Consider the following 25,220-nt stretch of genomic DNA (forward strand, 5'->3'; position numbering starts at 1 on the left):
CTAAGACAAGCCTGATCGATCCATTTTTCTTCTCAACAACATGTAACGGATTGTTGTATGAGCTTACTGTAGGCTCAATAATGCCCTCGTCAAGCATAGATTGTATTTCTGTTCTAACACGGTCCCTATAATGTGCTGGAATTACTTATGGTCTAACACAAAATTAAGTATTCTCACGAACACGAAATTGGTATTGAAATCCCTTGATTGTTCCTGTTTTGTGAGTAAAAACTGTGGAATGTGCTTGTAAAATCTCTAAAAGGTCCTGCCTATCAGTGTCATTACAATTCTCAATTGTTTGAATTTTATTCCGAATTAACTCATTAATTTCAAATATGCCGTCGATATCATCCCTGTCAGTACTTGCAGAGTGATTGTTAGTGTCTAGTTCCGTAGAAAATTCCGAACTGTTGTCTAACAGAAGGTAAAGCCGATTAATTTCCTCGTCATGGTTTGAGAGCCAATCTTCAAATTTCAAAGCTACTGACTTACCTTCTTTCTCTAAACTTATTTCAGCATCGTGAAAGCTTAAGATTGCTTTGTATTCATTCAAAAAGTCTACTCCCAGTATAATTTCCGTCGACAATAATGGAACAATAAGAAAGTTCATAAAGAAGCTGTGGCTTTGACAAAAGAATTCTAAGTTGGTTTGTTGGCGTACATCTACACTTTTTCCAAAGATTGCACCTTGTAATTTAATCTTACGTAACGGAAGTGTGGGGCAATCTTTCGATTTGTTGCACTTGCTAAATGCTGTTTCACTAATTACTGAAATGGGACTGCCAGAGTCAATGACTGCCGTAAATTTTACGTCATTTACAGTAATGTGAATCACAGGATATGCAATGTTGTTACGTGTTACGTCGTGTTCCTGGAGTAAGATGTCCCTAATGTCTTCCATTTTTACGTAATTATTAGCTACGGCAGCTGCGTCGTCAATTTCATAAGTACGTTTTGTGGCTGCCAGCGGTGTGAGTCATTGCCTATTGTCTCTTTGTTGGCGCGCGTCGTTATTGGGATTTGGAGACCTAACTTCTACAAATTCACCTTGCCGATAGGGCTCTGCTCTGTTTAAATCCCGTCAGTTCTGATGCAGTTCAGGTCTGTCGTTACGATCATATCGTCTGTCGTCATGTCGGTAGCTCCTGTAGCTTCTTCCTTGTCGGTTAAGTGGTGGAGAATTTCTCCCTGAATCGTAACTGCGCGCTGGACTGTTGCGTCTGAAGTTATTCTGTCTCCCGTGATAATAATTGTTCTGGTTGCCAAATTGTCTGTTTCTATTATTGTCTCTGTCATATTCATTACTACGGAAATGCGATCTATCTCTGTAACTATTACTCTGCCAGTGGTTGTCATACGGGTGGTGTCTGTTTTGGTCACGATTTACGTTGTAAGAATAGGCTTGTCGTGGCCATTTATTGTTTCTGTCGTCACGGAATTGTGACGGATGTGACCTGTAGTGATTGTATTCCTGTTTTCGCATCCCGCGACTGTCTGTGTCAATTTCTAATTCTTGTAAGAGTCCCTCAAAAGCTTCAATGTCGTCTTTGCAACGTCCTGCCAAAATAATATGCCGTAAATGTTCAGGTAATTTGATTAAGCAAATGCGGATGAGTTCTAAGGGGCTGTATGGGTTTGACAGGTACTGATTCTTGTGCAACATGTCTTCAAAATATTTGACAAGACTGGAAAATTCAGATTGTTCAAAGTGTTTCATCATCATGATGCTATGTTTTACTCTGTCTTGTGTAGCTTGTGACCAATATGCTGAGAGGAACGCATGGTAAAATTCTCCTTCACTGTGACAATCGTGAATGACCGATCGCATTCTTACAGCTGGTTCATTCTCCAAGTAGCCATACATAAATTCTAACCTGTGCTCCAATTGGGAGGAAAACAATGAGAGAATTGATGGAGCCACGCTTGTGGATGAATGTCGTTGGCAGAATTCTTAAATGTTTTGAATTTACGTGTAGTAATGAACAGCTTATAGTCAAAATCATCATGTCGGCGAGTCGCATGTCGGTCATTGTTACGTCGCTTCGGCGGTTCCATCTCAAAATTCGGTGCACATTGCCAATTTATTTCATAACTTCCGAAATGCCCTGTGTTATTATTTTGTGGCTGTTCCGTATTTCTATGTCCCTCTTCCCTTATTGGGGCGCGAGTGTCCTCTGAAATACGTAATTCTTGTATTACCTGTGTCAGCTGATCTTATATTTTCCCGGCTTTCTCTTTGGTGTTGGTTATCAATTTGATTCAGATTTTGTTTCAGTTTCCTAATTTGTTCGCTCTCTTCTGTGTCATTAAAGACTACCGGTTTTGTGTCATTCAGATTATCATCTACCTTCGTAGATAAATTATTTAGCTGGTCCGAAAGTTCAACTACTTTCTCTGATAATGAACTAATTTCCTCCATGTGTCTTTCTACTGTGTCCTTTAAGTTTTCCTGAGTTTTTGCAATTTGCGTAACCGAATCAGTAGACGCAACTGAGTCCATTTTAGCTTGCAAGGTCTCATGATTTTCATGAACAATAGTTTGCAGTTCTTTTATGGCTGCTTCGTGATTCTGTATGCATTTTCATGACGCGAAAAAATAGGTTGGAAATGCTCACAAATTTTTGTTTTTACGTCATTACAGGCTGTTTGACATTTCGATTCTATTTCATGTATCTCAGTAGTTAAATCTTCACGTGTTTGTTCAAGCGTGGTGTGAAGATTTTGTTCCATTGCGTCTAACTGTTGCTGCGTTTGTCTCTGATGGTTTTCCATTGTGTCTAACTTTTGAAGATTTTGTTCCATTGTGTCTAACTTTTGAAGCTTTTGCTGTGTTTGTCTCTGATTTTGTTCCATTTGTTGCATTAGTTGTAATAACAATGCATTAGTGTCTGGAATCTGTTCCTCTACGCTTTTCGGCAGTGCATTTGCACCGGCAACATTCACATTTTGACAAGCTGAAAATGTGTCTTGACTTATTTGAGAAAACGGTTTTATATATATATATATATATATATATATATATATATATATATATATATAATAAATAATTTATATTAATATAGTACATTTAATTAAATTTAAATACCTATAATGTTATTTTATTATTATTAAATGATTATTTTAATAAATTTATTTACCTAGGATTACAGCTACTTATGTTTTTAGCTTAAAATAGGTTATTATATTATAAAGTATATAATAATATGTAATTTCATATAAAATATTATTATAATTGTATATAATAAATATAATTAATGATATTAAATATAATTTATTATATTAATATAAATAATTATATTTATTATATAATATAATTACATAACTATCTATAGTTAGATTATTTAACTAATGAATATTTAAGTTAACTTAATATAAACTTAATTTTATATTAATAACATATTACATTAAATTACATAATTGTATAAAATATATTTATTATATTATTTAATCTTTCTTTATTATAAGTGAAAAGAAAGATTAAATAATAAAGAACATAATACATTTTTCTGTATACATGTTCCATATTAATCTTTATTTATATATAATAGAGAAGTTGTTGTGGTCATACGTGGCCACGTTTCTTTTTTTTGTCAATGTTTGTGATTTTTTTCTTTTTTTTCTTTAAATATTTGAATCTTTTATTTTTTCTTAATTATAAAAATATTCAAATTTTTTATTTTTGTTTCCAAAAGTTTTATTCTTGCTTGTTTATTCACTTTTTCTTTGTATTATATGTAAGTTTCTTTAAACTAAATGTTCTTTTTGCAGTAATTTGATTGAACTATTAAGTGATTTTGGATTTAGCAATTGATTTAGTATCGGCAAAATTCGTGCCAGCAGCCGCGGTTATACGATTGATACAAGTGAATATTATTGGTTAAAACAGTTGTTTATATTTTTAGGGTTAAAATATACATTTGTAAGGTGAAATGTTAAAATTTATTTGTAGCTCTTTTTATGAATCTGTGAAATTTAAATAATAAACTAGGATTAGATACCCTATTATTTTAAATGTTAATTATATTTACCAGGGTACTATTAGTTAAGGTCTTTAAACCCAAAGAATTTGGCGGTATCTCATTCCATTCAGAGGAACCTACCCTGTGATTGATAGTACACGATTTACTTTGCTTAATTTATTTGTTTGTATATCTCCATTATCAGAGAATCTTTTTAGAGTTACAATTCTCAAGATTTATAATTATAAAATATTTCAGGTCAAGGTGCAGCTTGTAGTTAAGAGGAGGTGGGTTACAACAGATTTTTGTTTATAACGGATTCGATGGTGAAATACTATTAATGAAGGTGGATTTGATAGTAATTTAATTTATTTAATTTAACTGATATTGGCTCTGAGGTGTGTACACATCGCCTGTCGCTCTCATTATTGATTATTCTATTTTATTATTTTAAGGTAGCTTCAAGTTAGATGAGATAAGTCGTAACATAGTAGATGTACTGGAAAGTGTATCTAGTAAGAGTTTCAAGATATAACTTATTAGTAAAGTGTTCCACTTACACTGAAAATTTTTCTGTGCGAATCAGGATATCTTGATTATTTATTTTATTATATTTATTTTTTGTTTATTTAATTATTTAATAAAAATAATTTTGTCGAATTTTGTCTTAGTATATTTTTATAGAACTGATTTTTTAGATTATAGTTTATTGGTAATGCAAGTGTTTTATGTAATATTATTTTAAATTTTTAAAAGTAGATTCTATTTATTGTACCTTTTGTATCAGGGTTTATCAAAATTTTGGTATTTAGTTTACTTGTCTTGATTTGGGTTGGTTTATAAATAATTTATAGTTAATGTATCATAATTATTATTAAATTATTTATAGAAATGAGATGTTAATCGTTTCCCAAGATATCTAGTTTCTTAAGAAGAAATTTAATTTTTTAAAGTTAATTGTTTTATTTAATTTTTTAATTATAAATATTTACTTATTTATTCTTTAAGGGATGAGCTTTGAAGTTAATAACCTATAATTTACTTTATAAAATATAATAGTAAGCTTTAAACCAGCTATCTTATAGAATACATATTAGTTCATTATTTTTTATCTTGATTTTATAAATATTTTAGGTTTTTTATTAAGATTATTAATTTAATTTTATAATTTTTGTAATAATGATAGAATTAGTCTACTTATTTGTATAAAATTTGTACCTTGTAAATATATTATAAGGAACTAGGCAAAATTGATTTCCGCCTGTTTATCAAAAACATGTCCTCTTGATAATACTTTGAGGTCTGGCCTGCTCACTGAGCAGATTTTTAAAGAGCCGCAGTATTTTGACCGTGCAAAGGTAGCATAATCATTAGTCTCTTAATTAGTGGCTGGAATGAATGGCTTGACGAGAAATCAACTGTCTCTTAATAAATTTTTGAATTTAATTTTTGAGCCAAAAGGCTTAAATTCTTTATTAGGACGAGAAGACCCTATAGAGCTTAACATTTTACTTTTATATAGTTTTTTGTTTGTCTTTCTATATTTAATGATGATGTTTTGTTGGGGTAACATGAAGAATAAATAAACTCTTCACTATTATATCATTTATTTATGTTTGTTGTTTTGATCCATAATTTATGATCATGAGATTAAGTTACCTTAGGGATAACAGCGTAATTGTTTTTGAGAGCTCATATCAACAAAGCAGATTGCGACCTCGATGTTGGATTAAGAAAAATTTTGGGTGCAGGAGCCCATTAATTAGGTCTGTTAGACCTTTAAACTCTTACATGAACTGAGTTCAGTGCGGCGTGAGTCAGGTCGGTTTCTATCCTAAGATTATTAATTCATATTAGTACGAAAGGACCATATGATTGAAATATTTTTTATTATGTTGATTAATATTAATTAGATTACTATTTTGACAGATTAATGTGTTGAATTTAGAATTCATTTATGTAGATTTTTTCTACAAATAATATTGATATTTTATGATTTATTTATGTTTATTTTGAATTTTCTTTTATTAGTTATTTGTGTTTTAATTAGTGTTGCTTTTTTAACTTTATTAGAGCGTAAGGTTTTAGGTTATATTCAAATTCGAAAGGGTCCAAATAAAGTAGGATTTGTAGGAATCCCTCAACCTTTTAGTGATGCTATTAAGTTAATTTGTAAGGAGCAGCCAATTCCTATTATATCTAATTATTTACTTTATTATTTTTCTCCTGTTTTTAATTTAATAATTTCCTTAGCTGTTTGAGTAATTTTTCCTTATTTAACTTATATATGTTCTTTTTCTTATGGATTTCTTTTTTTTTATGTTGTACTAGATTAGTTGTCTATACTGTTATAATTGCTGGTTGGTCTTCTAATTCAAATTATTCTTTATTAGGTTCTCTTCGGTCTGTTGCTCAAACAATTTCATATGAAGTTAGTTTGGCTTTTATTTTATTATCTTTAATTATTTTAATTGGTAGTTTTAACATGTCTCATTTTATAAATTATCAGCTTTATTGTTGATTTATTATTATTTCTTTTCCTTTAGCTTTAGCTTGTTTTGCTTCTTGTTTAGCTGAAACTAGCCGAACCCCTTTCGATTTTGCCGAGGGTGAATCTGAGTTAGTTTCAGGTTTTAATTTTGAATATGGTGCGGGAGGGCTCACTTTAATTTTTTTAGCTGAGTATACTAGAATTGTTTTTATAAGAATATTATTAGCTTTAATTTTTTTAGGAGGTGATTTTTATCCTTTTATATTTTTTATTAAGCTTGCTGATATATCTTTTGGTTTTATTTGAGTTCGGGGTACATTCCCACGTTTTCGTTATCATAAATTAATGTACTTAGCTTGAAAAAGTTTTTTACCTTTATCTTTGATTTTTTTTATTTTCTTTGTTGGTTTAAAGATTTTATTTATCTCATTTATTTAGTGAAATTTTTTAAGGAAAGTTAGTAGAAGAGTTAAACTTCTAGTTTTATGTTTTCAAAACATATGCTTTTCCTAAGATAATTAACTTATTATTCCTTAATTAGATTATCTCATGCGTTTGCAACATGGACATTAATTAAGAAGTATGTAAAGTAAACAATTGTTAAGATTTGTGCTGTTATAGTATAAGGTTCTTCAACAGGTCGTTTACCAATTCATGTTAATAAGCATACAACAACTACTATAATTCAGAATAAAATCTGATTAATAGGATAGTATTGAATACCTCAGCATGGTGTTTTATTATAAAATGGTAAAATTATTAAGATTCTAATTGATTTGAAATAATGCAATAACACCTCCTAGCTTATTAGGAATTGATTGAAGAATTGCATATGCAAATAAGAAATATCATTCTGGTTGAATATGAACAGGGGTTACTAACGGGTTAGCAGGTACAAAATTATCTGGATCTCCTAGGAGGTAGGGATTAATCAAGCATAGTATGATTAATAATGATGTTATTAATACAAATGTAATAGAATCCTTGAAAGTAAAGTATAGGTGAAATGGGATTTTTTCGATATCTCCATTTAGTCCTAAGGGGTTATTTCACCCTGTTTGGTGAGAAAAAATAAATGCATTGCTGCCATTGCAGCAATAATAAATGGTAGTATCAAATGGATTGTAAAGAATCGATTTAATGTTGCGTTATCAACAGCAAACCCTCCCCACACTCATTGAACTAAATCTGTTCCTAAATATGGGATTGCTGATAATAAATTAGTAATTACTGTCACACCTCAAAATGATATTTGACCTCAAGGTAAAACGTATCCTATAAATGCAGTTGCTATAACTAAGAATAAAATTACTGTTCCAATTATTCAGGTGTGTATGTATATGTAAGATCCATAGTAAATCCCTCGTCCTACATGCAAATAAATACAAACAAAATATATAGAAGCTCCATTTGCATGTAAGGTTCGAATAATTCAACCATTATTTACGTCTCGGCAGATGTGCACTACACTACTAAATGCTATTTCAATATTTGATGTATAATGTATAGCTAAAAATAGTCCAGTTACAATTTGAATTACCAAGCATAACTCTAGCAGGGATCCAAAATTTCATCAAAATGAAATATTTGTTGGTCCGGGTAAATCAACTAAAGAGTTATTAATGATTTTAATTGAAGGATGTCTTAATCGTAAGGGTTTATTCATTAGTAAATTATCTTATTTTACGAATTGGTCCCTGGTTAATATTAGTGATTTTAACAACTGCTAATATGCGCTAAAAATAAATAAATTATTATTATTATTGTAATAATAAATGTTGGTCTATTATATAGTTTTTCTAAAGATATTGTTATGTCTTGATAATTGATTGAATTGTCAATATTTATAGTTTCAGTATTTTTGAAAATGTCTATAAATATTGTTGTATCTAAGATAATTAATGTTGATATAATAAATATCCATATTGTTAAGGTAATAAGTATGGTAATTGATTTAGGTTGAAATATTTCGTTTGATGCAATTCTCGTAATATAAATAAATAAAACTAATATACCACCAAGAAACGTTAAAAATAAAATATACGATAATCAATAACTTTCCATTATTGTTCCTGTTATTAGTCCACTTAGAAAAGTTTGTAGGATAATGAAAATTATTATTGATATTGGGTGTCTTAATTTAATAAAATTAATATTCATTACGTTCGATAGTGATATAATTATAATTTTGGTCATTTCAGGGGTTAGTTTATTTAAAATATCGGTTTTGGGGACCGATGTTGGAAGCTTTTTCACCTCTGAAGTTTTAAAAGTGGGGGCTGGGCTTATTTCCGGTTTACAAGATCAGCGTTTTTTTTAAACTATTAAAACTAATGTTTATATTATCTGTCTTTACTTCTTTATTGGTTTATTTTGCTGGTGTTTAGGTTTTTTCTTCTAAACGTGAGCATTTATTACTGCAAAATTGTTAAGGCTTTCGTGGCCACTTGTTGACAAACTGCCTGTTGGCTTCTGTCTCGGGTTCTTCGGCCGACGTTCATCTAATGATTTTTCTGACGTTTCGCCAGCATGAGTGGCTGGCATTGTCAAAGCTTCACCCTCCATTTCCGGTGGTGAACTGGAGGCGAGCTCGCGGCCGCAGGCTATATGTACCTGGCGCGCCGACGTCCGAGGGCTTCTCCGCGGTCATTTCCGGTGCGTTTCTCCTCTTGCTACCTGCGACGGTCGTTCGCTGCAGTACGGGAAGCCAGGATCCGTTTACCTTAAGGCTTTCCTCTTTCTTGTTGAAACTGTTCGCGTGTTTTTGGATTTCTACAGCTTCTCTGAACAAGCGCGTGTGATAGTGCTTCTCTACAAACAGAACTTCCGTGTCGGCGAATTTTATTACGTGGTCGGTCTCATTCAGTGCGTGCTCTGCCACGGCCGATTTCTCCACCTGCCCCAACCTGCAATGTCGCTTATGCTCTTTGGTCCTGGTGTTAATGGATCGTCCAGTCATTCCGACATAAAGTTTTCCGCATGTGCAAGGTATACGGTATATTCCAGACATTGCAAGTGGATCTCTTTTCTCCTTCGCCGATCTAAGACACTCTTTGATCTTCCTTGTCGGTTTTAAAATCGTCTTTACGCCGTGTTTGCGCAATATACGGCCGATTCTGTCCATCAGTCTGGAAATGTATGGCAGAAAGGCCGTACCCGACATTTCTTTTTCTGGTTCCTTACTTCGCCGAGTGTTTGGCTCTGTTACACTTCTAATGTCATTTGTGGAGTACCCATTGCTCCTCAGAACAGTTTCCAGGTGTTGCATTTCTCGTTTGAGGTGTTGAGGCTCACATATTCGTCCTGCTCTCGTTACGAGCGTACTAATCATGCCTCTTTTCTGGCTCGGGTGGTGGTTTGACAGTTTGTGCAGGTATCGGTCCGTGTGTGTCGGTTTTCGATACACGCTGTGTCCCAGGTTTTCGCCGTCCCTTGTGACCAGCACATTTAGAAATGGCAGTTTCTTATCCTTTTCTACTTCCATGGTAAATGTTATGTTGGCATGGAGGCTGTTCAAGTGTCTCAGGAATTCACCGAGCTGTTCTTCACCATGGCTCCACACCACGAAAGTATCATCGACGTACCTGTACCACACCTTAGGTTTGCAAGTCGCCGAGTCCAGTGCCTGTACTACGAATTGTTCCATGAAGAAGTTGGCCACCACTGGACTGAGAGGACTACCAATGGCGACGCCTTCCAGCTGTTCGTAGAAATCTGACATAAAACAATTTTGTAAAAGCAACTATGGCACAAAGCAACAGAACAGTGTTACCCTCTAAGAGGAATTTTGTTAAATTGACCGTGTTGCTCCTAACGGAGGTGGCTTACCAGATATGAAAGTCAGAATTACGTAAATATTGGAATAGTGACAAACAAAATTTTGCCTAGCTATACTATACCTAGAATAAGGGAAACGGTCGCCAGCCTAATTAGGCAAGCGAAAGATTAACGTTCTCGTTTAAGAAAGCAGGTATAAGTAACTGAAATGGACAAACACAACCTAGACAGCCACACCCGAGTGCAATGAACTCTGACACACATATGTTTTAAGATTGAAGCTGACAACTGGAGCAGCAAAAACTATTTGCAAAATTGTAAGAGATACCATTAACATGCACTTCTAATACACAAGACACACAAACACTTAGCAAACATGAATATATACTGTTTCACAACTGCAGCTTTCTTACTTTTACTACAGCAAAACACAATGCTGACCAAATTGCAAGAAACTGACTCACCTTTTAAGAATTCACTACAGACAATAATGTGATCATTTGCCTTATAAGCCTCAGTCTTAAGAACTTTTAATATTGAAGTTAGCAACAGCACTTTAAATAGCAGTTTTAATAGGAAAATTATTTTTGGACAAATAACATTTGCTTTAACTCACTCTGTTACCACATTAGCTTTAACTATCTTTTTAATAAGTTCAAGAGGCATTATTTAAAAAACTGAGTTTCAATGTACTTTCAGTAAGGACACTCGGTAATCACTTTACTTCAAACGGAGAGGACCCTGAGAGGTGTTATGATGAGGAGTAAAATCAAGGTAGGTACATAAATTCAGATATGAATTACCTTATATTTCAGCACACTAACACATCCATTAGGCTGATCCTTCACTGTACATCAATGTAGCATTCCGATACAATGATTGCGCAATGTGGTGGCAACTGCATGTTGTTAGGTGGAATTGCAGGTAGGATTGCCGGACTCTGTCATTTCTTGGTGGCGATGATAAATACGAATTCCAGAATAGTTGCAGCTATTTATCCACCCATCCGAGGCATTGGAAAGTGGCAGTAAAGGCCTCCCTTGGAATCATCACAATATGCATCGGTTACTTGGCAGTGCACGGACTCGTAGCTCATCTCCGACTGACTGCTCGTATCCGACTGCTGGCTCCTCTCCGACTGACTATCAGTTCCACCTTTTCCACCTAGGCCAACCACAATTTGCGCGCGCAACACAGTTCCGTTCCCGAGGGGAACTACTACACCTTTTACATACAAATTAACTAAGAGCCCCAAGTGAGGATCAGCAGTTTACATAACAGCAAACAAATACATTAAATAAAACAGAACATTTTCACATATTGACACTTCTACGAAAAATTATTCACACAAAATTACAATTATATACAGTAAGTTTTGTTCCCTCCAAATGGGACAAAGAATATAAATTGCAGATACACTACTTTGCATAGAATTAAATCAAGAGACCAAAGTTTTAACAAAGAAAAGAGTACACAATTTTATGTTATCGATTTAAACACATTTACAGAAGATCAACAATGTGACATTAAATAAAGCAAAAAACAAAATAAATCCATACAGCATAAGAGCTGTGGTGTTACAAGCAAGCTTAATAAAAAATATAAAAGAATAAAAATCACCTCCTAAAAAAATTAAAAGCTAATAATATTCTTATAAAAACAATTCTAGTATATTCAGCTAAAAAAATTAACGTAAACCCTCCCGCACCATATTCAATATTAAAACCTGAAACTAACTCAGATTCACCCTTGGCAAAATCGAAATGGGTTCGGTTAGTTTCAGCTAAACAAGAAGCAAAACAAGCTAAAGCTAAAGGAAAAGAAATAATAATAAATCAACAATAAAGCTGATAATTTATAAAATCAAACATGTTAAAACTACCAATTAAAATAATTAAAGATAATATAATTAAAGCCAAAGTAACTTCATATGAAATTGTTTGAGCAACAGACCGAAGAGAACCTAATAAAGAATAATTTGAATTAGAAGACCAACCAGCAATTATAACAGTATAGACACCTAATCTAGTACAATATAAAAAAAATAAAAATCCATAAGAAAAAGAACATATATAAGTTAAATAAGGAAAAATTACTCAAACAGCTAAGGAAATTATTAAATTAAAAACAGGAGAAAAATAATAAAGTAAATAATTAGATATAATAGGAATTGGCTGCTTCTTACAAATTAACTTAATAGCATCACTAAAAGGTTGAGGCATTCCTACAAATCCTACTTTATTTGGACCCTTTCGAATTTGAATATAACCTAAAACCTTACGCTCTAATAAAGTTAAAAAAGCAACACTAATTAAAACACAAATAACTAATAAAAGAAAATCCAAAATAAACATAAATAAATCATAAAATATCAATACTATTTGTAGAAAAAATCTACATAAATGAATTCTAAATTCAACACATTAATCTGTCAAAATAGAAATCTAATTAATATTAATCAACATAATAAAAAATATTTCAATCATATGGTCCTTTCGTACTAATATGAATTAATAATCTTAGGATAGAAACCGACCTGGCTGACGCCGGTCTGAACACAGATCATGTAAGAATTTAAAGGTCGAACAGACCTAATTAATGGGCTCCTGCACCCAAAATTTTTCTTAATCCAACATCGAGGTCGCAATCTGCTTTGTTGATATGAGCTCTCAAAAACAATTACGCTGTTATCCCTAAGGTAACTTAATCTTATGATCATAAATTATGGATCAAAACAACAAACATAAATAAATGATATAATAATGAAGAGTTTATTTATTCTTCATGTCACCAAAACAAAACATCATCATTAAATATAGAAAGACAAACAAAAAACTATATAAAAGTAAAATGTTAAGCTCTATAGGGTCTTCTCGTCCTAAAAAAAATTTAAGCCTTTTGACTCAAAAGCTAAATTCAAAAATTTATTAAGAGACAGTTGATTTCTTGTCAAGCCATTCATTCCAGCCACTAATTAAGAGACTAATGATTATGTTACCTTTGCACGGTCAAAATACTGTGGCTCTTTAAAAATCTGCTCAGTGAGCAGGCCAGACCTCAAAGTATTATCAAGAGGACATGTTTTTGACAAACAGGCGGTAATCAATTTTGCCTAGTTCCTTATAGTAAATTTACAAGGTAAAAATTTTATACAAATAAATATACTAATTCAATCATTATTACTAAAATTTCAAAATTTAATTAATAATCTATATAAAAACCTAAAATATTTATCCCTTAAAGAATAAATAATTTATTATTTAAAATCAAAAAATTAAATAAAACAATTAACTTTAAAAAATTAAATTTTTTCTTAAGAAACTAGATATCTTGGGAAACGATTAACATCTCATTTCTATAAATAATTTAATAATAATTATGATACATTAACTATAAATTATTATAAATCAACCCAAATCGAGACAAGTAAAGTAAATACCAAAATTTTGATAAACCCTGATACAAAAGGTACAATTAATAAAATCTACTTTTAAAAATTTAAAATAATATTTCATAAAACACTTACATTACCAATAAACTATAATCTAAAAAATCAATTCTACAAAATACACTAAGACAAAATTCGACAAAATTGTTTTTATTAAATATTTAAATAAACAAAAAATAAATATAATAAAATAAATAATCAAGATATCCTGATTCGCACAGAAAAATTTTCAGTGTAAGTGAAACACTTTACTAATAAGTTATATCTTGAAACTCTTACTAGATACACTTTCCAGTACATCTACTATGTTACGACTTATCTCATCTAACTTGAAGCTACCTTAAAATAATAAAATAGAATAATCAATAATGAGAGCGACGGGCGATGTGTACACACCTCAGAACCAATATCAGTTAAATTAAATAAATTAAATTACTATCAGTTCCACCTTCATTAATAGTATTTCACCATCAAACCCTTTATAAACAAAAATCTATTGTAACCCACCTGCACTTAACTATAAGCTGCACCTTGACCTGAAATATTTTATAAATATAAATCTTGAGAATTATAACTCTAAAAAGATTCTCAGATAACAGAGATATATTTTAACCCTAAAAATATAAACAAATGTTTTAACCAATAACATTCACTTGTATCAATCGTATAACCACGGCTGCTGGCACCAATTATGCCGATACTAAATAAATTGCTAAAACCAAAATCACTTGATAGTTAAATCAAATTACTGCAAAAAGAACATTTAGTTTAACGAAACTTACATATAATACAAAGAAAAAGTGAATAAACAAGCAAGAATAAAACTTTTGGAAACAAAAATAAGAAATTTAATAATTTTTTAAATTAAGAAAAAATAAAAGATTCAAATATTTAAAGAAACAAAGGGAAAAAATCACAAACATTGACAAAAAAAAGAAATGCGGCCCCGTATGACCACAACAACTTCTCTATTATATATAAATAAAGATTAATATGGAACATATATACCGATAAATGTATTATATTCTATAATTATTTAATCTTTCTTTTCACTAATAATAAAGAAAGATTAAATAATATAATAAATATATTTTATACAATTATGTAATTTAATGTAATATGTTATTAATATAAAATTAAGTTTATATTAAGTTAACTTAAATATTCATTAGTTAAATCATCTAATTATAGATAAATATGTAATTATATTATATAATTAATATAATTATTGATATTAATATAATAAATTATATTTAATATAATTAATTACATTAATTATATCCAATTATAATAATATTTCATATTAAATTACATATTATTATATACTTTATAATATAATAACCTATTTTAAGTTAAAAACATAAGTAGCTATAATCCTATGTAAATAAATGTATTAAAATAATCATTTAATAATAATAAAAAACATTATAGGTATTTAAATTTAATTAAATGTAATATATTAATATAAATTATTTATTATATATATATATATATTCAAATTATCCGAACCGAGATAAATTAATTAGAAGTAACCAAAATAATACATAAACAAATATTAAAATAAAATTTCTAATTTATATATTAAATAAAAATGAAGTGCCTAATTAAAGGGTTACCTTGATAGTGTAAATCAAGTAAATAAAATTACCTTCATTAAAAATTACATAAGACAGAATTAAACTACCTCCTTTAGTATCTAAAACTAACATGCATCATACACCTTAATGTAAAAAGGTAAGCTAAACAAACTAATGGGTTCATACCCCATTCATAGAGGTATCAATCCTCTCCTTTTTAATGACCAACAACTCTACAAAACTTCTCTTCCTATCAACATTAATGATAGGTACGATCATGTCCATTTCATCAAACTCCTGATTCGGAGTTTGAATAGGACTTGAGATCAACTTACTTTCATTTATTCCACTCCTAACAAGAAATAAAAATATAATAATAAATGAGTCATCAATTAAATATTTTATTGACCAAGCAATAGGATCAACAATACTATTATTTTCAATTTTGTTGATTCAAATAAAGTATCCAATAGGGGGGAAACTGAATTTATTCCATCAATAATAATCAGATCTAGATTATTATTAAAGATTGGGGCTGCACCTTTTCATTTCTGATTTCCAGAAGTAATATGAGCTTCAAGATGAAATAACTGTTTAACACTAATAACATGACAAAAAATTGCCCCAAAAATGGTATTATCTTATTGTATTCAACTAAGAACTTTCATTTGAACAATTATCACTCTAAGAATTATTATTGGGGCAATAGGTGGTTTAAATCAAACATCTCTACGCCAACTTCTAGCATATTCCTCAATTAGACACTTAGGGTGAATAATTAGATCCCTAACAGTCAGAGAAAACGTCTGAGAACTATATTTTATTGTTTACTCACTATTAAGATTAATTATGGATATATTATTTAAGCAAATAAACCTATTTTTTATAAACCAAATTTATTCTGCCAGAAATATAGAAACTGAAATTAAATTCATAATATTTTTATCTCTCCTATCCCTAGGTGGTTTACAACCGTTTTTTGGGTTTCTACCAATATGAATTGTAATACAATCATTAATAGAAAACAACATAACAACTATTATAACCATTATGATTGTATTAACTACAATTACACGTTATTATTACATACGTATTAGATTCTCAGCCCTAATTATGTCATACACAGAAACTTCATGATATATAAAGATAAAGTCAAAAAAACAAGAAGTATTATTCCTATAACAGTAATAATTTCATTAATAGGATTAATCTCAACATCAGCCTTAATTTCATTATACTAAGGACTTAAGTTAATTAAACTAATAACCTTCAAAGTTATAATTAAAAGAATAATCTTTTAGGACTTAGTAAAAATTTACTCCTCTAGAATTGCTGTCTAGAATCATAATTGAATATAAGACCTAAAACATGGTAAGAGAGAAAACATCTCATAAGTAGATTTACAGTCTACCGCCTAAAATTCAGCCATCTTACCGCAAAAATGATTATTCTCAACAAACCATAAGGATATTGGTACTTTATACTTCCTATTTGGAGCCTGAGCAGGAATAGTAGGAACATCAATAAGAATACTTATTCGTGCTGAACTTGGTCAACCAGGATCTTTAATTGGAGATGACCAAATTTATAATGTTATTATTACAGCCCATGCATTTGTAATAATTTTCTTTATAGTAATACCTATTATAACTGGTGGATTTGGTAATTGTCTTGTACCATTAATAATTGGTGCACCAGATATAGAATTCCCATGAATAAATAATATAAGATTTTGATTATTACCACCTTCATTAACCCTTCTTCTTACATATTCCATAGTAGATAACAGTGCTGGTACAGGATGACCAGTTTACCCACCTCTAGCAGGAGCTATCGCACACGGGGGTGCATCTGTAGACCTAGCTATCTTCTCACTCCATTTAGCAGGTGTATCATCTATCCTTGGTGCAGTAAACTTCATTACAACAGCAATTAATATACGATCAGAAAGTATAACTTTAGATCAAACACCTTTATTTGTATGATCTGTAGCTATTACAGCCCTTCTTCTTCTTCTTTCACTTCCAGTATTAGCAGGAGCTATCACTATACTACTAACAGACCGAAATTTAGATATATGATTTTTCGACCCTGCAGGAGGGGGTGACCCAATTTTATATCAACACCTATTTTGATTCTTCGGGCACCCAGAAGTTTACATTTTAATTCTACCAGGATTTGGGATTATCTCTCACATTGTATGTCAAGAAAGAGGAAAAATTGAATCATTTGGAACATTAGGTATAATTTATGCTATATTATCAATTGGACTAATAGGATTTATCGTATGAGCACATCACATATTTACAGTAGGAATGGATGTTGACACACGAGCATACTTTACATCAGCAACAATAATTATTGCTGTACCTACAGGAATTAAGGTATTTAGATGATTAGCTACACTATATGGAACTAAATTCAAATTCAATCCACCACTATTATGAGCTTTAGGATTTATTTTTCTATTCACGATTGGTGGACTAACAGGATTAGTATTAGCAAATTCATCACTTGATATTGTATTACATGATACATATTATGTAGTAGCCCACTTCCATTATGTATTATCTATAGGAGCAGTATTCGCAATTATAGGAGGTGTTATCCAATGATACCCACTATTTACAGGATTAACCATAAATAATACATGATTAAAATCCAATTTACAATTATATTTATTAGAGTAAACTTAACAGTCTTCCCTCAACACTTCTTAGGGTTAGCAGGAATACCACGACGATATTCAGACTACCCAGATGCATACACATCATGAAATGTAGTGTCAAGAATTGGGTCTACAATTTCTATCGTAGGAATCATTATATTCATTGTCATTATATGACAAATAATGGTTACAAACCGAGCAATCATATTTAGAGCTAATATAAGAAGATCAACAGAATGATTACAAAACAATCCACCTGCAGAACACAGTTACTCAGAATTACCATTAATTTCTAGATTCTAATATGGGAGATTAGTGCAGTAGATTTAAGCTCTATAAATAAAGGTTTGACCTTTTATTAGAAAATTCATTAATGGCAACATGATCAAATTTATCCCTTCAAGATGGAGCTTCACCATTAATGGAGCAACTATCATTCTTCCATGATCATACTATGGTCGTATTATTATTAATTACAGTAATTGTAGGTTATGCCCTAAGTCATATATTATTTATTGCCTATACAAACCGAAACATACTTCACGGACACTTAATTGAAACAATCTGAACATCATTACCAGCAATTACACTAATTTTTAGTGCACTTCCATCATTACGACTATTATATTTACTTGATGATTCAGTACATGCAATAATCACAATCAAAACCATTGGACGACAATGATACTGAAGATATGAATATTCAGACTTTATAGACGTAGAATTTGACACTTATATAACACCAGAACAAGACCTAGAAAACGACGGATTTCGACTTCTAGATGTAGATAACCGAACAATCCTACCAATAAATACGGAAGTACGAGTATTAACAAGAGCATCAGACGTTCTACACTCATGAGCAGTCCCCGTGTTAGGAGTTAAAATTGATGCAACACCAGGTCGACTAAATCAAGGAACATTTACAATAAACCGACCTGGACTGTTCTTTGGACAATGCTCAGAAATCCGTGGAGCAAACCACAGATTCATACCAATTGTAATTGAAAGAACTTCAGTAAACTTATTTATCAAGTGATTATCTAAAATAATCTAAGGAATTAGTTAAAATATATAACATTAGAGTGTGAATCTAAAATAACTAAACAATTAGTACACCTTGAAATACATACTGAAAATAAGTAATGGTCTCTGAAACCAAAAAATAGTAAATTAATGATTACTTCTGATGGGGAAATTTTTAATCCAAATCCCTCAAATATCCCCTCTCATATGATTCTCCCTATTCATCATATTTTCGGCTACATTAATTCTATTTAATCAAATAAACTTTTTCTCATTTAAGCCAAACCTTATTAAAAGAGCAGAATAAAGAACAATTGAGATAAAAAACTTAAACTGAAAATGATAACAAACTTATTTTCAACATTTGACCCATCAACTAACATATTCAATTTATCATTAAATTGAACTAGAACATGTTTAGGACTATTATTAATCCCATCAATGTTTTGACTTACACCATCACAGATTAATATTATTTGAAATAAACTAAACTTAACCTTACATAATGAATTTAAAACATTACTAGGACCAAAATCATTTAGTGGAACAACATTTATCTTTATCTCAATTTTTAATTATAATACTATTTAATAATTTTATAGGATTATTCCCTTACATCTTTACTAGAACAAGACATTTAGCATTAACATTTGCAATCGCTCTACCTATATTATTAAGATTCATATTATTTGGATGAATTAATCATACTAATCACATATTTACACACCTTGTTACACAAGGAACACCTCCTGCATTAATATCATTTATAGTATTAATTGAAACAATTAGAAATGTCATTCGACCAGGTACACTAGCAGTACGGCTAGCAGCAAATATAATTGCAGGACACCTACTATTAACATTACTAGGAAATACAGGACCATCTAAAGCAATAAACTTAATTTCACTGTTAATTATTGGACAAATACTCCTATTAATTCTAGAATCAGCAGTAGCAATAATTCAAGCTTATGTCTTCTCAATTTTATCGACCTTTATATACTCGAGAAGTATACTAAACCAATGTTAACAACTCACTCAAATCACCCATTCCACTTAGTAGATTATAGACCTTGACCATTAACAGGAGCAATTGGAGCAATAGTTCTAGTTTCAGGATTAGCAAAATGATTCCACCTATTTAATATTAACTCATTTATAATCGGATTCGGAATTACCTTATTAACTATAATTCAATGATGACGAGATGTAGAACGAGAAGTGACATACGAAGGGCTACATACAGGATTTGTATCAATTGGATTACGATGAGGAATAATTTTATTTATTGCATCAGAAGTACTATTCTTTGTTTCATTTTTCTGAGCATTTTTTTGGAGAAGATTAGCACCTACTATTGAACTAGGAATACTATGACCTCCAATAGGAATTCAACCTTTTAATCCTATACAAATTCCATTACTTAATACAGCTATTCTTCTGGCATCAGGAGTAACAGTAACATGAGCACATCATAGTTTAATAGAATCTAATCATACTCAAGCATTACAAGGACTATTCTTTACAGTATTACTAGGACTATATTTCGCTATACTTCAAGCATATGAATATTGAGAAGCACCTTTCACCATTGCAGACACAGTTTATGGGTCGACATTCTTTGTTGCAACAGGATTCCATGGCCTAAATGTAATTATTGGAACAATTTTCTTATCAACATGCCTACTTCGACATTCAATGAATCAATTTTCACCAAGACACCACTTTGGATTTGAAGCAGCAGCGGGATATTGACACTTTGTAGACATGGTATGATTATTCCTATACATCTCTATTTATTGATGAGGTAGATAAATGTTTTTCTAGTATAAATAGTACATTTGACTTCCAAACAAAAAGCTCGATATAAATCAAGAAAAACAATCCTAATTCTATCTACAAGAATTTTTATTAGATTTATTATCCCAATTATTGATATAACCCTTGCAACAACATTATCAAAAAAATTAATTAATGACTGAGTAAAAAGATCACCATTTGAGTGTGGGTTTGACCCAAAAAGATCAGCACGAATACCATTCTCACTACGATTTTTCTTAATTGCAGTAATTTTCTTAATTTTTGATGTAGAAATCGCACTAATCCTTCCAATTGTAATCATTTTTAAAATCTCAGACGTTATAATCTGAACAGTATCAACAATATTTTTTATCCTAGTATTATTAGGTGGATTATACCATGAATGAAATCAAGGAGCTTTGCAATGAGCAGAATAAAGGGTTGTAGTTAACTATAACATTTGGGTTGCATTCAAAAAGTATTGATATAATCAAACAACCTTAAATAGAATAAGAAGCGAAATATTGCAGTCAGTTTCGACCTGGAAGATTGGTAAATAAAATACCCTTATTCTTATTAATTGAAGCCAAAATGAGGCGTATTACTGTTAATAATATAATTGAACTATAAAGTTCCAATTAAGGAAATGTAAAGCCAATATGATTGCTGCTAACTTTTTATATTAGTGGCTAAACTCCGTTAACATTTCCAAAATTTATATAGTTTAATTAAAACATTACATTTTCACTGCAAAAATAATATATCTATATTTATAAATACCTAAAAGTAAAAATACTTCCTTAACATCTTCAGTGTCACGCTCTAATTTAAGCTATTTAAGTAAACGAAAAATAATATCACCAAAATAAATATTCAAAAAATAAAATTTAAAAGATAAATCTTAAAATTAGAACCATATCAACCCTGTATATAATCAATTAAATAAATAAATAATCTATAAAAGCCCTGACCACCAAATAATTCACCTCAACCATAATCAAATGATTTAGATGAATAATAACCTAATTTTAAAGGAACATATCTAATAAATTTAGTTGAAAGAAAAGGTATAAACCAGATAGAACCAGAAAATCTGACAAAAGAAAGTATACTTATAGAAAATAAATTTTGAGAAGTATCAAAATTACAAATAAGATAACCCAAATAAGCACCTAAAACAACTACAGTAATAGTTAAAAACTTTAAATAATAAGGTAAAGAAATCACATGAGTAACAGGAAAAATTAATCAAGACGAAAGGCTACCACCAAAAACAGCAACAAATAATAAACCAATTATACCAAACAAAATATAATAACCCTTTCATCAAAAGAAAATCTAGAATAAAAATTATTATCACCTGATGTTGAACAATAGAAAAGATGAAAAGAATGAGATGCAGTTAAACCAGTGGAAAAGAAATAAAAAAAATTAAACAATTAATTCATCTTAAACAAACAATTTCAAGAATTAAATCCTTTGAATAAAACCCTGCTAAAAAAGGCATACCACATAAAGAAACATTAAAACAAACTGAAGTTAAAGGTATAAAATTAACAATTGAACCTATAAAACGAATATCCTGAGAATCCTTTAAATTATGAATTATTGAACCTGCACATATAAACAATAACGCCTTAAATAAAGCATGAGCTAGTAAATGAAAAAATGCAAGTTTTGGATAACCTATAGACAAATTTCTTATTATTAATCCAAGTTGTCTTAAAGTAGAAAGAGCAATAATCTTCTTCAAATCAAATTCAAAATTAGCCCCCAACCCAGCCATAAACATAGTTATACAACCAATTAAAAGTAGAAATCAACCACAATTATAAGTATCTAATATTGGTCTGAAACGAATTAATGAATAAACCCCAGCAGTAACAAGAGTAGAAGAATGAACTAAAGCAGAAACAGGAGTAGGAGCTGCCATTGCAGCAGGAAGTCAAGAAGAAAATGAAATTTGTGCTCTTTTAGTTATTGCCGCTAAAACAATTAATATAATAATAAGCTTTATTTCAAAAGAATTAGAAATAACATCATAATAATAAATATAATTTCAACCACCAAAATTCGATGTTCAAGCAATAGAAATTAAAATAGCAACATCACCAATACGATTAGAAAGTGCAGTTAACATACCCGCACTATAAGATTTCACATTTTGATAATAAATAACTAAACAATAAGAAACTAACCCCAAACCGGCTCATCCTAATAAAATTCTAATCAAATTAGGGCTAATAATTAAAAACCCTATAGAAATAATAAATATTAAAACAATAATAATAAAACGATTGATATTCTTTTCTCCTGATATATAATCTTCTCTATAATAAATAACCAAAGAAGAGATATATATAACAAAAGACATAAAAATAAGAGACATTCAATCAAAAATTAAAGTCATAACAACCATAGAACCATTTAAATTAAAAAGTTCTCATTCAACAAAAACTCTATAATCAATTATTAAATAATAAATACCCTAAATAAAAATTATAGTTCTAGAAAAAAATAAAGAAAAAAAAACTATAAGAACAAATAGAAAATAAATTCACAGCCTAAGATGAAAAAGATTCATATCATTGATTCCACAAAACAACATTTTTAATTAAAATACTTAAGCTACTTAAACAAAAAAATATTCACCCTTTAGACAAAGAACATTTAAAGGCAATCAATGTAAAAGTAAAAGATGACATTCACGAAAATAACCAAGAGAACAAGTATAAACACCAGAATAATAATTACCATGCTGAGAATAAGAATACATATATAAAGTATAAACAGCTCTAAAAAAAGACAAAAAAATTAAATAAAGAATCTAAAAGAAGATCAAGAAATAATTCTATTTAATAATCTAAGTTCACCTACCAAATTTAGAGAAGTAGGGGCAGCCATATTAGATGATCTCAAAAGAAAACATCATAATGCCATTCTATGTATCAAATTAATTATACCCTTGTTAATTAATAATTTTCGTCTACCTAAACACTCATAAATAATATTAGATAAACAAAATAATCCAGAAGAACATAAACCATGGCCAACCATTAAAGGAAGAGAACCTATACAACCTCATCAATTCATGATTATCAAACCTCCAATAACCATTCTTATATGAGCAACAGAAGAATATGCAATTAAAGACTTTAAATCTACCTGACAAAAACAAATAAATCTAACAATAACCCCGCCAGATAAACCTAAGGACAATCAAAAATAATTAAACTTTAAACCAAAATAAGAAATAACCTTCATAACACGAAAAATACCATAACCACCTAACTTTAATAAAACACCAGCAAGAATTATTCTACCTGAAATAGGAGCCTCAACATGAGCCTTAGGAAGCCATAAATGAACCAAAAATATTGGTATCTTAACTAAAAAAGCAAGAATTATAAATACATAAAATATAAAATAATAGAACCAAAATCAACCAATAAAGGAAAATGTAAAGTATTAGAAAAATCATAAACCCTAAATAAAACTAATAATAAAGGTAATCTAGCAACCAAAGTATAAAAAATTAAATAAACACCAGCCTGTAAACGTTCAGGCTGATAACCTCTACCCAAAATCAAAAGCAAAGTAGGAACCAATCTAGCCTCAAAAAAATATAAAAAGAAAGAAGACTCAATCTAGCAAATGAACAATAAAGCATAATCATCAAAATTAAGACCATAAAGACAAAAAAATTAGAATGAGAAGAACTTAAATAAACAGAACCTCTAGCAGTAATTATTAAAGAACAAACCCAAAAACTTAGCAAAATCGAAGTAAAAGAAAAATAATCAATACCAAAATAATATCTAATTATATTTAATTCAGCATACGAATAAACACAAATTATAAAAACAAACCTAGACAGAAATATTAAAGAATGAACCAACCATCAACAATTATTAACTAAACAGACAGGGATCAAAAAAATAGTTATAAATAAATGCTTTAACATAAGGATAAACCAAAAGAATTTAAAAAATCATTACCATGAGAACGAATTATCGAAACTAAAATAGAAAGACCTAAAGCACCTCCACAAACAGAAAAATAATAATCAATATAAATAAAGAAAGAACAATATATTCTAATCTCAAAAGAACCATTAATAAATGATTATGTTTAGAAGAAAAAACATAAACACTAGCAAAATAAACCAATAAAGAAGTAAAGACAGAGAATATAAACATTAGTTTTAATAGTTTAAAAAAAACGCCGGTCTTGTAAACCGGAAATATGTCCAGCCCCCACTTTTAAAACTTCAGAGGTAAAAAACTTCCATCATCGGTCCCCAAAACCGATATTTTAAATAAACTAACCCCTGAAATGACCAAAATTATAATTATATCACTATCAAACGTAATGAATATTAATTTTATTAAATTAAGACACCCATTATCAATAATAATTTTCATTATCCTACAAACTTTTCTAGTTGGACTAATAACAGGAACAATAATGGAAA

The 25,220-nt window shown here is 30.0% G+C and overlaps 1 pseudogene; it reads right to left on the minus strand.

Annotated features, from left to right (window-relative positions):
• Positions 1-23,378: 23,378 nt before the first annotated feature.
• Positions 23,379-24,710, minus strand: LOC126184845 (NADH-ubiquinone oxidoreductase chain 4-like; annotated as a pseudogene).
• Positions 24,711-25,220: the final 510 nt, after the last annotated feature.

The sequence above is a fragment of the Schistocerca cancellata genome, chromosome 4 (assembly GCF_023864275.1).
Source record: "Schistocerca cancellata isolate TAMUIC-IGC-003103 chromosome 4, iqSchCanc2.1, whole genome shotgun sequence".
NCBI lineage: Eukaryota > Metazoa > Arthropoda > Insecta > Orthoptera > Acrididae > Schistocerca > Schistocerca cancellata.